This window comes from Macaca thibetana, chromosome 4, assembly GCF_024542745.1.
Source record: "Macaca thibetana thibetana isolate TM-01 chromosome 4, ASM2454274v1, whole genome shotgun sequence".
Lineage (NCBI taxonomy): Eukaryota > Metazoa > Chordata > Mammalia > Primates > Cercopithecidae > Macaca > Macaca thibetana.
In genome coordinates this window covers 122566277-122580165 of record NC_065581.1, presented here as the reverse complement: position 1 = coordinate 122580165, position 13889 = coordinate 122566277, and the positions used below count along the sequence as shown (strand labels likewise).

General features: G+C 39.2%; 1 long non-coding RNA gene across 1 annotated transcript in view; it reads right to left on the bottom strand.

The window, feature by feature from the left end:
• Nucleotides 1-13889, bottom strand: part of LOC126952649 (uncharacterized) — a 103654-nt gene that overhangs the window by 17969 nt on the left and 71796 nt on the right. The window contains exon 2 of the long non-coding RNA XR_007724986.1: nucleotides 872-1058. This is a non-coding gene — a long non-coding RNA (uncharacterized LOC126952649). The remainder of the gene's footprint in view (nucleotides 1-871; nucleotides 1059-13889) is intronic.

Below are 13889 nucleotides of genomic sequence, written 5' to 3'. Positions count from 1 at the left end.
GGAAAACAGATTAAGAGACAAATTTCAAATGAACGCTTGATGCCCTTTCTTGAAAGGAGGAAAACAGAAGGGGAATGCTCTGCTGGGGCTGGTTTCTGCAAGGCTTGCTGTCAGCACCACAGTCCTTATCCCTCTGCATTTATTTAACTAGCACTGGAAACATGCTGGGTTGTGAAAATGTGATCAAGCCCACCCCATGAAAGTTTCAGGGTCACATCATTTACTGGAACACATATACATTTTTTTGCACATAAATTACCTACATGCCTTTAGATTAAATGCACCTTCCAAAAAAAAAAAAATCCACATCATTATTGAATTGCAATTTCATACACTTAGCCTGAAATTTCCATTCTGTCAGAATCACTCATGTTACCCACAGTTTCAAAAGACTAAAATCATTTTACTGTAACTGTATTTTTTTCAATACTAGGCCAAGGATAAATGTGGTTACATTGATTTCTCACAAATGAACCTTAAACCACTGATTTGAAATGAGAAAACCACGTTTGAAATCATTTTCAATCTGAGGTATGTTTAATTGGCTTTAAAGAAACTTTGCCAGCTCATTTGGAAAAAACAAAAAACAAAACAAAACAAAAAAACCCCTCTTGATCTCACTCTTGTTTTCAATCCCCTAGAAGAAGCTTGACTGTGAAAGAACCTCTTTCTTCACTGTTTTCATCCTTTTCACTCTCCTGAAAGCTACCGACCTCCTGTTGGGCTCCCTTCTGAGGTGCCCTATCAATTTTGGCCCAGGGTTGGTCATGTCTAAGCCATGATTAGAATGGGCCGGTCGCAGTGGTTCAATCCCAGTACTTTGGGAGGCAGAGGTGGAAGGACCCCTTGAGTCCAGGGGTTTCAGACTCACCTGAGCAACACGGCAAAACCCTGTATCTACAAAAAAATTAAGAAGTTAGTTGGGCGTGGTGGGGTGCACCGGTGGTCCCAGTTGCTCCAGAGGCTGAGGCAGAAGGAATGCTTGAGCCTGGAAGGTCAAAGCTGAAGTGAGCCATGGTTGTGCCACTGCACTCCAGACTGGGCTACATAGTGAGACCCTGTTTCAAAAAAAAAAAAAAAAATTGTAAGAGAAGAAAAGAATGAAGTATGGTCCCAACCTGAACTCGAGATTGGTGGTAATGCTAACTTTTCAGGTTCTGAGTATGTTATTAACAGTGGGTCTCTTCTTGCAACAGCCTTCAGGTTAGGGCATAATGATCAGATATTCATCACTCAGATATAACCAAAATTGGTCCACAAAAAGATGACTGCCTTAACCCGCTCACAATCATCCTCTGCTCCAGGCCCTTTCTGTTGGCCTCTCAGATCCATGCTCCTCGAGAGCACTGGGTGCCCCAAGGGACCTGCCTCCATGTCTGCATTAAAGGCTCCCTTGTCACCTGACTTCTGTTGGTTCAGTCACAGGAGGCACTGGCAGGAGGTCAGGGTGAGAAAGAAGAGTAAGTTTAGGTCATGTTTGCATGATTCTATCACTGTGAGTCATCCCTAGTGTGGCTTGAGTTTTTTCTTTTCTTTCTTGTTTGTTTGTTAACTGAAGGCTGCAGCTACAGCCAGGCAAACCTCAGTAACAACTACTATATCTTCTTTAGTTAACTTTTCTCCTATACCCTTTGCCCCTTAGGCCTAAGTTTGGTGAGATCATGCCAGGATGCTTCATAACATTTTACTTTTCGTTAATCCTACTAATTCCTTTATAAAACTCGATTTAATTGCCTCTTTGAGTCAACTGTGTCCAACTGTCACAAGCTCTGCTACGTTACCATAGCTTAAGGACTGTTCCTTTACTTGTTATACCTTCTCAGATAATAGAATAAAGGAGATCCCACTCAATGAAAACTAAACTAATTAGTCACTTACAGATAGAGGACATGAAAGGAATCTACTCAGGTATGAGAAAAAGGTAGGCCAACCATCTGGTGTTTCATTTAACCTGTCTGGGGTCCACCAGGCTAGGGACTACAATTCCTTTAATGCTACTTCTTAATTTTCTCTTAGCCCTAGGCATTGAGAATAAAGTGTATTTATCTGTCTGTATTAGCATTCCTTCTAAGAAGATTAAAAGATCAATTATTAACTTAAGGAGGGTGCACCATCACTGAATTTGAAGTTACAAATTTGAGCCAGCAAAACTGTTCTGAATGACAAACTGATATATGCAGGGAATATTAAACACCTCAAGTTCTGCTTTGAAAGATGATCAAACAATGACAGAATAGGTCAGAGGCAGATTGTTTCAATCTGTTCTACAGATGAAAGCAAAGTGGAACAGGGGACCAAAAATTAATATTGATGTTTGAGAATCAGAAAATAGGGGTTTAGGTTCCACTCTTAATGGTTACGCGACTTGGAGCAAATTAGTTTTAGAGACACATTAGAAGGTTGATTTCTATGATACGAGGCTGTTGGCTTATATTCTGCTAGAGATTTGCTTCCCTTCCTTCAAAGACTCGTTTCTTAATCACTGGGTTCCTTACTCTACATCATAGCTACTAAAACACATTTTGATTTCTATAATTTAAAATATTTACATAGATAACAAATTTTTGATTATTTTTAGAATAGATTTTGGCTAAATTTCAAGTATTTAAATTATTTCTTGAATGGACAGGAATCACCTCCAAAATATAAGCCCCAAACCCACCTAGGCATAATGACAAACATAAATTTATAAATTCAGCATTTCTTATTTTAAAGATACATAGACCCTAGTACTTCAGTATTGATACTTAATCTAATGTATCCTCTTCACCGGATAACAAGTCCTCCAGTCTTTGGATTTCTGATATTATATTTTCCTCACATGAATATATTGAAAGTAACTTTTTAAGAGAAGGCTAAACCTAACCCTCTTTGCTACTCATTCCCTTACTGTTTTTCAAACTTCTCCTTGATTTCTTCTACATTTCCTCATTGCACTCTGACAAAATTCTGAGAAGCTCTGCAATTCTTTGTAATGGCCTGGCTCAGGTCATTGGTTCCCTTCATTAATGACAGTTCATTCCAACTGTGGACCCTCAGTGGGGACTCTGGCAACCTGTCCCTGCCTACTGGCTCTTTTCTTGGTATTACTGACATGCTCCAGGAAGGATTCCAGGAATGACATTTTTTATTTGATACTAGTTCCATTCCCACTGAATTGAGATTTGTAGATCACATAGTAGAAAACTGTTACTGGCTTGCTGAGGTAACAGTGAAAATATTTATTTTATTTATTTTTAATATTGACAAACATACAAGGTAGAGCTCGTAAGTCAGCCAGTTATTTTAATATAGGTATATTCATTTACAAACAAACAAATAAATACTTAGAAATACATGTGTTAGTGACCAGTTTAAATAGCTCATGACATTTATCACTCAAGTAGTGTTTACAACTTACTCTATAAGAACAACCCAGCGTGCACAGAGATCCTGTCACAAGCAGGAATAGCAGGTCAAGAATCAAGAATGGTCACTCTTTGGTACTGAGTATGCCTCCTGAACACCTCTCCTTAGGTTTTCTGACATTGCCCTAACTCCGTGTAATCAACACCAAATCCATTTTTCGCAATACAATTTCTCTCCCCAATTTGCCTTATTCTCATAAAAATCTTCATTGTCCTCATTATCCAAGAGGTATTGCTTCTTTCATCTTTCTACCTTTTATTCATATATCTAATCAATTACTGGTCCCTACTTTCTTATTGATGAAAAGTTCTTCAAAATATCTACCATATTATTGCTGATAAAGGCTACAATATAAGAACACTGTTTCACTTTTAAGAGGCAATCCGCTAGAGTGCCATTCTGAAAACTGTCAAGAACAGCATTCCAGAACCTTTTAAAAATAAATATTAGCTGCCAGGATAATAATATGCATGTGACATATTGATAAAATAAAATAATTTAAAATGAATATTAAGGTTTTAAATCTCCTTATATATTGTGAAGAATCGTATTTTTGACTATGGCTTTTCTTAAGTCATTCTGCAACCTCACATCACTTCTTTCTGCTCCTTTGTGAGATCAGCTCACTTTATGGTCCATACTACTGGGGACATATAGGAGAAGGGAACAAGGGGAGAAAGCATGGTTTTAATATTCGTTGCTTTGTGGTTCTATGTAGCCAAATGGTAACTCTAACCTGTCATTACCCTTACCACCCCTGCCTCTAGAGCACTTGAAAAATGCCAGAGGATAAGTTAAACGTGATTCCTTTGTGCCTATGCAAACCAACCCCTTATTACCCTCTTTTATAAAAAGGCTTATTCCAATTGTATCTATACTCCAAGTTTCATATCAATCAAAAGGAATTCTAGGAGAAAAAACATTCTCAAGCCTTTTATTGAAGAAAAAATTGCTGAAGAAGAACCTCATTGTCTCATAAATCTGAAATTAGAATAACCTCATTGTCCCCAGCTTCTGAGTTCAGATTCTCCAGTCTCTGTTCTTCATAATCTTTTTTTTCTTTCTTTTTTTTTTTTTTTTTGGCTTATGCATGCTTTATTCCTCTGAAGAGCTTTTATACTACGTGAAAGGAAATAATTGCATTTCCCTGAAAATTCACAGGAGAAAGTTACGTTTTTCTCTTCATTCAAGGGATTCTGTCAGACCCAACCACATGCAACAATTTTAAATTTGCTTCCAAATAGGTTTACAGATACTTCCTGTCTTCATGGAACAATAGCAAGACCATGACTGAAGTTCACATCCAGATTCCACCACTAACCATGTACCCAATTACTTCAGTCACCTCCATTCAGGTCTTATATATCACAGAATAAAATCACATTACATCAGAAGAGGTGAAGAGAAGGAGAAGAGATATTTCAATCCCTTCCCCCTTGCCCCGTTTTATTTATTTATTTATTTTTTACAATTATACTTTAAGTTCTAGGATACATGTGCACATCGTGCAGGTTTGTTACGTATGTATACATGTGCCCTGTTGGTGTGCTGCATCCATCAACTCGTCATTTACATTAGGTATATCTCTCAGTGCTAACCCTCCCCCCTCCCCCTTCCCCACAATAGGCCCTAATGTGTGATGTTCCCCTTCCTGTGTCCAAGTGATCATTTTCAACACATAATGCCTATGCCTTAGCCTCTGAAGTTCAAGGCCTCATGGCTGGTGGTTAAGGTCTTGCATTACTGGGACTCACTCTACTTGTTTAAACCTATTTCCATCACTTCCTGCCATATGCTTGTCAGCCAATCCCCCAATATCCCTCTCCCCTAAAACAAAAACATATCTCTGCTTTTTAATTTTGCCTCTGTTTGATTGTTTTCTCTCCCTACACGCTCTCCATTCTTCCCTTTTCCTGTTTAAATCCTTCTAGTCTTCAAGGATCATTCCTTCACAGTCCAGTGAAGAACTGAGATAGCCTTGTATGCCTCATGCCTAGGCAGACCAACTTCCAATGAGCAGCCAATCTCCTTCGCTTCTTCTCATACTTCCCCGCACTCCTTCTTCCTCCTGCTTTTATGTTTTCTAATACTTCCCTGTACTTCTTGGTTGCTTATTGATAGCGCCATGTGAGTTAGCACCTAACATTGCACCCTTATATTGTTCCAGAATTAATAATATATGTGTGTTAGTCATCTCTGCTCAAGTAGACTGTAATCAGCGACTGTGAGGAAAATTATTTTTTAATGTATATCTATGTGTGAAATTAAATGTATTTTAACATATGTTGTGCATAAAACTAACTCTGGTCTTTTTTAAAAGATGCTAAGTGATTAAATTATTCACCTCATAACAAACCTGAAGATTTGCAAGCCTTACATCATCAAAAAGGCACAGGGTGCATAAAACTGTCAGAATTTTGGAGAAGGGTGGTCACATACAAGAGCAAGAAGCTTAGAGCAGGGAGGGTGGTCCATGAAGAGAAACCATAATTTTAGAGCAACAGTTCTGATCTAGAAGGAGGATGTTCTAGGTTATTCCAGGAAGAGGCAACAGACTACTTTGAAATAAAAGAAACAAGCAAAACAGTGAAATAGTAGATACTTGAATTCAAAGCAATATTTGTAATTTTCATGGGGACTTTAATCATTTAGAATAGAAGATTGAAAAAATTAAAAGATGATTGAATAGCCAGCAGCAAAGAGGGAATTAGGTCAAAGGTACATTACATTTCTTACAAAGCTTGGAGTGTGTGTGTGTCGTAGGTGAGGGGCCCGGAGGTGAAAGCTCAGCAGTGGGAAATGAAAAGAATTAAATCTAGGGAGGCAGACAAGTACTAAGAAGTGTTATGGTAGGTGAGAGGTAGCAGACAGGTAGGCTGAGAGGCAACTTGGAGAGGATTTGGTGGCACATTCTAGGTACCTATTTATGTAAGTAGACCTAAGAGGCAAAACATAGTCTCTTGAGAGACTGGAAGGACAAAGTGGGAATCTAATTCCACAGAAATTCAGGTACAAGAATGAAAGCAGGTGTCTCCTTACTCTTTTCTGGAACATGAGGTCAGGTTTGGTGCTGTACCTGGAGGATTGATCACCAACCATTGGCCTTTAGGCCCTTATCATGCCCAGACCAGAAGAAACGGTAAACTTTCTTAGCCTCCATAATCGTGTGAGTCAATCCTTGATTATGAAATGGCTCAGTGTATAATAAATACTTTTTCCCCAGGGTCAACTGTAGAGATACAGATACAGTTGACCCTTGAACCACCTGGGGATTAGGGGTATCAATCCCTTACACAGTTGAAAATCTGCATATAACTTCTGACTTCCCCAAAACTTAACAACTAATAGCCTACTGTTGACTGGAAGCCTTTCTAATAACATAAACGGTCAATTAACACATAAATAGAATAAAATTCACGAATGCCTAACTTTTTCTTAATTTTTAAAATAATACTGGGCTACATAGTTTGTGAGTTTTTTCAATCTTTCACAAATCTCAAAAAAAAATCCAATATATATTTTTTTAAAAATCTACAGACCCATAAATTTCAAACCCATATTATTCAAGGGTTAACTGTGTACAACTAGATTGGTTCTGTTTCTCTGGAAACCCTGCCTAATACATCTTCTGTGCTGTACTTTTCCTTTTAAAAGATAGCACCACTTGCCCTGCAGTTGTGGTCAGGGAAAGGGCAGGATTCAGAAGAAACATTATCTAACAGGCTTGGATTCATTCCTCGATATTCTGGCAAAGTCACAGAGGCCATTCTTGATGCTATTTCTGAAACCAGCTCCTCTCTACAACCAGCTTGAGCACATGGCAGGTGCTCCATAAACAATTAATGGGGGTTAGACCATTCCACACGAATGTTAAAGAAGTTCTCATTTGCAAACTTTACTTGCAAGAGCCTGTTCACTGAATAAAATATTTTTGCCTTGGTTGCAAGAATTTAAATGTCAACATTTTCTTTCAGGAGGTACACATTTCACTTTAAATCACCATGTATTATTCATTTCACTTTAATTCTGTGGTGCCGACCCTGGAATTGCATATCCCTACACTGCTGCTGACTTCCAAGTGCCTTCTAGGAATAAGGGCCAGTTTGAAGCTTCAAATAACATAACTCTTTGCATCGCTCTATTTCCCACTGATTACGTGAGGTCACTTCACGAGCCTGCCAGAAACCCGGCTCCCCACCGGCAGAAGAGATACATCTGCTAACACAGCTCTGAGCTGAGAATATGTTTCATCCCTGAAAATATGTGCTTAAATATTTAATAAAAGCATAAACTTGAAGAACTTCTGGCAGCTGTAGAGAGAGAAGCTGAATAGAGGGCAAAAACAATCTTCATTTGAGGAGATTAAGAGAGTTAAAGAAATGTGTATGGTATTACACAGCTCTATGGTAAACAAACACTTCAGGCAAAAATGAAGAAAAAAAGATACACAGACTGCTTGCCCATGCAAAGAAGAAAACACAGTACAGAATATTCTAGAAGTCCAAGTTTGAAGCAAAATCCAAGTTACGTCAGCACTAACCACTGTCTATATAGCCTTCCCTACAAATCAGCCCTGCCCCTCAGGAAGACAGATGGCTTGGTATACAAAACTTGCATAACCGCAACCTGAGCTGACAGGGACCTGCCGCAAGCAAAGAAACAAGGCTGCCTCAGAGAAAAGATAAATTGTGCTCTTTTTAAAACCTACTGGAACTGCTGCTCCCCTTGGCAACCCAGGGTACAGCAGGGGGCATCGGCATCTTCCAACACAGAGGCAACCAGCTGTACAACCTTGGCAGAGCAGCCGGTAACCACAGCCAGGCGGCTGTGTGTCATTAGCTCAAGCCTCCAAACCCCAGGGTGGCTCCCCGGTCCCCTAGGCTGTCACAGGCGCGGCAGGAGCTGCCTTCTGAAGGCTCAGGGATCTGCATTCCTGCACTGCCTTGGGGTGGGAGCATTAGTCAGCCTTCCTGAGCACAGACAGTACCAGACTTGCCCATCCGTGGCTTATAAATAAATGATCCAGGAATGACACAGAGGGTCACTCCTGCCAGGCTAAAGGTAGCCCTCACATTCTATTTCCAGGAAAGTCCGAATGAAATAACAGAGCATTGAGAGGATCTGTGGATGCTCAAAGCCAGGCAAAATTTGTGGAAATCAAGAGCAGTTTAGAGGATTAACCTCAATCGCCACTTACAGCAAGCATCTCATGAATAAGTCATTCACTTTTGTGGGATTCGTTGTGATCAGCTTGTCTTCTGCATACTTGAGATCTTGTTCAGTGAGAAAATCTGTGTTATGACTCGGGTTAAAGGGGATATGTTTTAAAGTGCAGTATTTTAGGAAATAGGACAGATCTGGAGTGAGGCAAAATAGTGTCCTAAGCTATGTAAACCAAAAATAAAATTCTAAGGCCCCCAACCAACTGAACAGACCCCCTCATGGCCAAGGGGATCCCAAAGAGACCTGAAAAACTAGTTGAGACCAAGACAGGAAGGGCAGTTGGATAGACACTCTTGCCTTGTTACATACCCTCCTCCCTTTGGAGTTTAAGCACAATTGACCAACATTAACATAAAATAAAGATCATAGACTGACAAAACAGACACTTTGTAGCAATAAGATACAAAATTCCAACCTGACTCTAGTATAGCGTCACATGATAGATAGCAGTCCCTGAGGGAAATCAAAGTATTTTACTCCAAAATGTATTTTTGACATATTTTGAAATGGCTCTCCTCTCTCCTACTAGGTCTTTTCTGGAGAGTGTCGCACCTTTTAAGGTCAGATAAAAGATATTTAAGACATTTACAATCTGTTCTCTCTGAAGTCTACCTGGAGGTTTCATCTACATGATAAGAACCTTGGCTTCCATAACCCTCTTATCTTAGCTCAAGCATTTCTTTATGCTGACTTCCACTCTTCACACATAGCTTAACTCATTCAACCAATTGCCAGTCAGAACATCTTTGAATCCACCTATGGAAGCCTCCCTGCAACACCTTCAACCCCGCTTTGGGCTGAACCAATATATACCTGACATGTATTGATTTATATCTTTGCCTATAACTTCTATCTCCCTAAAATGTATAAAACCAAGCTGCACCCCGACCACGTTAGGCACATGTTCTCAGGGCCTCCTGAGGCTGTGTCATAGGCCGTGGTCCTTGACTTTGTAAAATAAACCTCTAAATTAATTAAGTCCTGGCTTAGATACTTTTTGATTTATAGACAAATAGGAGACTATTGAATATTCATTTTTCCAAAATAATTCCAAAGGCCAACCTACACAAATGACAGCAGACAGACCCTTTGACTTCATCTCTGCATTCTGAGCCTCCTGCTCCCCAGGTTCAGATTTTAGACTTGCTATGCGAGTCTTATGATTTATGATTTGGTGATATTCTCAGTTACATTAACTTTTATAGTTTGGATGGGAACCTACTCACCACATATAAGAATGTTTCTCCAAGAAACACTTTCCAAGTTCTCCACAAGTGACTTAATAAAATAAACTTTTAGAAAGCAATGTTTGTAAATTGGTAGCAGCTTACATCTAGTCTATTAGACCAGCTTATTTTCCATAATGAATTAAATTACATAATATCAAACTAAATTTTCCCCCAAATTTTATACTCTACATTATCTATCACTCATTTATTTTCTAGTTTATTGGATTCTTGCAAGATGTTACAGATTTAGACATGCATAAGATTTGGACCCCGCTGGCCAAGCACGGTGGCTCACGCCTGTAATCCCAGCACTTTAGGAGGCCGAGGTGGGCGGATCACAAGGTCAGGAGATCAAGACCATCCTGGCTAACACCGTGAAACCCTGTCCCTACTAAAAATGCAAAAAACTTAGCTGGGCATGGTGGCGGGTTCCTGTAGTCCCAGCTACTCAGAAGGTTGAGGCAAGAGAATGGCATGAAGTCGGGAGGCGGAGCTTGCAGTGAGCCAAGATCTCGCCACTGCACTCCAGCCTGGGCAACAGAGCAAGACTCCGTCTCAAAAAAAAAAAAAAAAAAAAAAAAAAAAAAGACTTGGACCCAACTTTTAAGGATTTTGCACTCTGTAAAAGCAATTACTGTACAACTCGGGAAGGGCTGGGATTAAAGGAAGAACCAGATGCTTCCTTGAGAAGGAGGATTTGGGGAAGCATAGCAAGAAACCTTAAAGAGGAAGTGGCTTCAGACTCCTATCTTGAAGGATGAGAACATTAGATCCTATGGTCGGAATGTTTGTGTTCTTTTGAAATCCCTATATTAAAATTCTACTCCCTCAAGATGATGATATTAAAAGGTGGGGCCTTTAGATAATGATTAAGACATGAAGATAGAGCCATTGTGAATGTGATTAGTGCCTTTGTAAAAAGAGGCTGAGGGAGTTTATTTGCCTCTTTCATGAGGACACAGAGAGAAGTTGCAATCCAAAAGAGGACCTCACCAGAACCCAACCATGCTGGCACCCTGGTCTTGGGTTTCCCAGCCTCTACAGCTGTGAGAAATATACTTCTGTTATTTATAAGCCACCCACTTAATGGTATTTTGTTACAGCAACCACAGTTGACTGAAGACATTAAACTTCTTCTGAGGAACATCCTTGTAGGGTGGGGCTTGAGTCTACTATTAATATTCACCATTTAAAAGAGCTACTAAGGGCTGCTATAATCTGAAAAAACCCTGGACAACACTATCTAGTTACTTCCCCTACAAGGCTCTTCCCATGCCCCCATGTCCAATGGACCATTTGATTTACTTTTTGAATTTGATTGGGATTTATCTTATTGGAGGTACCTAAGCAGAAACAGTCCTATCAAATTTCTGGTTACTCCAAAAACAGTGGGTCCATAGCTTAGAGGCATCTAGTAGTAACAAAACCTTGACATGTTTTGTGACAGATTTCTCACTTCCCTGTAATATTTATGTGTCTTCAGGGTTAACTGAGCTGCAAGACCTCACAAAGAACAGTCAACAATGGAATTTAACATTTGTTGAATATTTAAATGCAATCATTAATTTAGGGAATATTTCAAACATCATATAGACAATAGAATTTTGTCAGCAGGTACACTTGTGGTCCATCAATATAATTTCAATTAGTGCTTCTCAATTGGCAGGCAAATGTGCAATGCTGTGCCATTAATGAGTCATAGGAGTACTTTCGTTGGCCCTATGGCAGCCATGTGGGACCCTGAGTCATAGTTCCTGGGCCAGTGGCAATGGCATCTTTGTCCATTTATCCAAGTAACATAAAATATTATCATTTTCTAAGTTTGCATGATTTGAAAAATGTTTAAGAAGTCTTAGTTTCTACTAAAAGCTCATTAATGGGCCTGACCAATCTGTCTTTGACCTTTCATTGTGCTGCACATAGGGCAAGATGCAGACCAACCCCCGTGACCCAAAATAGCTCTCAGAAACACTGAGCTGAACTTTATGGTCACTCATTCCAACCATATGCGAAGAGTGCTTCAAATTATGTTTGATGATAATGGCGATGAAGTATAGCCTTCACTCTGAGATTCGGACTCATCTGGACAGAAGAGAAGTTAAATCAGCTGCAGTCTACTCGTTACTGCTCAATCTACCTCAACACTCCCCCAGCTGGCTCCATCTCTAAATGAAGCAATTGAAAAAGAAATCCTATTGTAAGTAGACAACTTTAGTTTGTTTTGTCTCATGAATAATCAAATAAAAGATTTTGAAAATATATATATCATATAAAGGGGTAGTGTTGATATAAACTTGAGGCCAACGTGGTTTACAAAGCTCCTACTTAGTAATCCAATGGGAAACTCAGTTGTCAAAATCCTCCCAGAAGTGATAATAAATGAGAGACAGTGAAGAAAGGCAGTGGTACTGTTCAGTGTAGACATGTGTTAGCAGAAATGATGGCTCTGTGGCAGCTTCTAGGGCCCTTTCATAACTTAAAATAGAAGGCTCGCTGAACAGTCCACCCAAAAGGCCATACTGTTGGCATGTCATCACTGTCACCTCTCTCCCTCACACTGGAAGTCTGGACAATTGGCATTCATTTTCTACAGAAGCCAAATACATGAGGAACAATGGGAGAGAGGGCACGTGGAAGCCACCTCATCTTAGACATTTTATACCAATCTTTATTCCTATGTGCTCTTCATTTCAGACTGAGGAGTTGCACTGTCAGACAGATCAGAACCAGCAGTTCTCTTCTTCAGCTTGTTGGAGCAGACCTGTTATGCCTTTGAAATGAGAGACCACTGACCCAGGATGCAAGAGTCATCACAATGGGCCTACAACCAGAAAGACTGGCTCAGCAGCCTAACAACACATTGCCTGGAAACACATGTGGTGTTAATAACCGGATGAACCCATGTTTTCAAAAAGATAAGATTTGTGCATTATGAAGTCCCAGACCACTAGGGAGGATATTTTCTCAAGTTTTTAAAGGTAACAACATACAGGAATTTTTCTGAGGTTGAAGCCTAGCTGGTTCATGTTGTGAAATGACAGTTGACCCTCAAAAGCAATTTCTCAGGAAGTGCTCATGATTATTTGTTCTAACACTCGTGCACATGTTGAAACAGAATAGAAAGAAAAACTCTATGTTGGGTGGCCATAAGAGTGATACAAGACTCATGAGGCAAATCAAAGTTTTAAAAATAATGCTTTGTTTTACGTTAATCCTGTTGATAATGCAATATAAAACGTATATATATGATATATACTCAATCTACATATATATTATATATACGATATATGTGCACACACATAAACTTGACATATGTACACATTATATGTATATATATACATTGTGATGGTTAATTTTATGTGTCACCTTGACTGGCCTGAGGAATGCCCATATAGTGGGTAAAATATTATTTCTAGGAACCCAGAGATAAATCCACATATTTATAGGCAACTTATTTTCGACAAAAGTGCTAAGAATATTCATTGGTAGAAGGACAGTCTCTTCAATAAATGGTACTGGGGAAACTAGAGATCCATATATAGGAGAATGAAACTAAACCCCTATCTCTCACCATAAAAAAAAATCAACTCAAAATGGATTAAAGGTTTAAATGTAAGACCTGAAACTATGAAACTAATAGAAGAAAACAGGGAAGTGATTCAAGACATTGCTTTGGGCAAAAATTATATGGAGTAGATTTCAACAGAACAGGCAACAAAAGCGAATATAGACAAATGGGATGATATGAAACTAAAAAGCTTTTGCACAAAGGAAACGATCAACACAGTGGAGAGACAACCACCAGAATGGGAGAAAATATTTGCAAACTCTTCATCTGATAAGAGATTAATAACCAGAATATGCATAGAACTCAAACAACTCACCAGCAAAACAACAACAACAAAACAACAATAATAATAATTCCATTAAAAAATAAAGACAGGACTTGGATAGACATTTCTCAAAAGAAGATATATAAATGGCCAGCAGGTATATGAAAAAAATGCTCAACACTATTCATCATCAGGA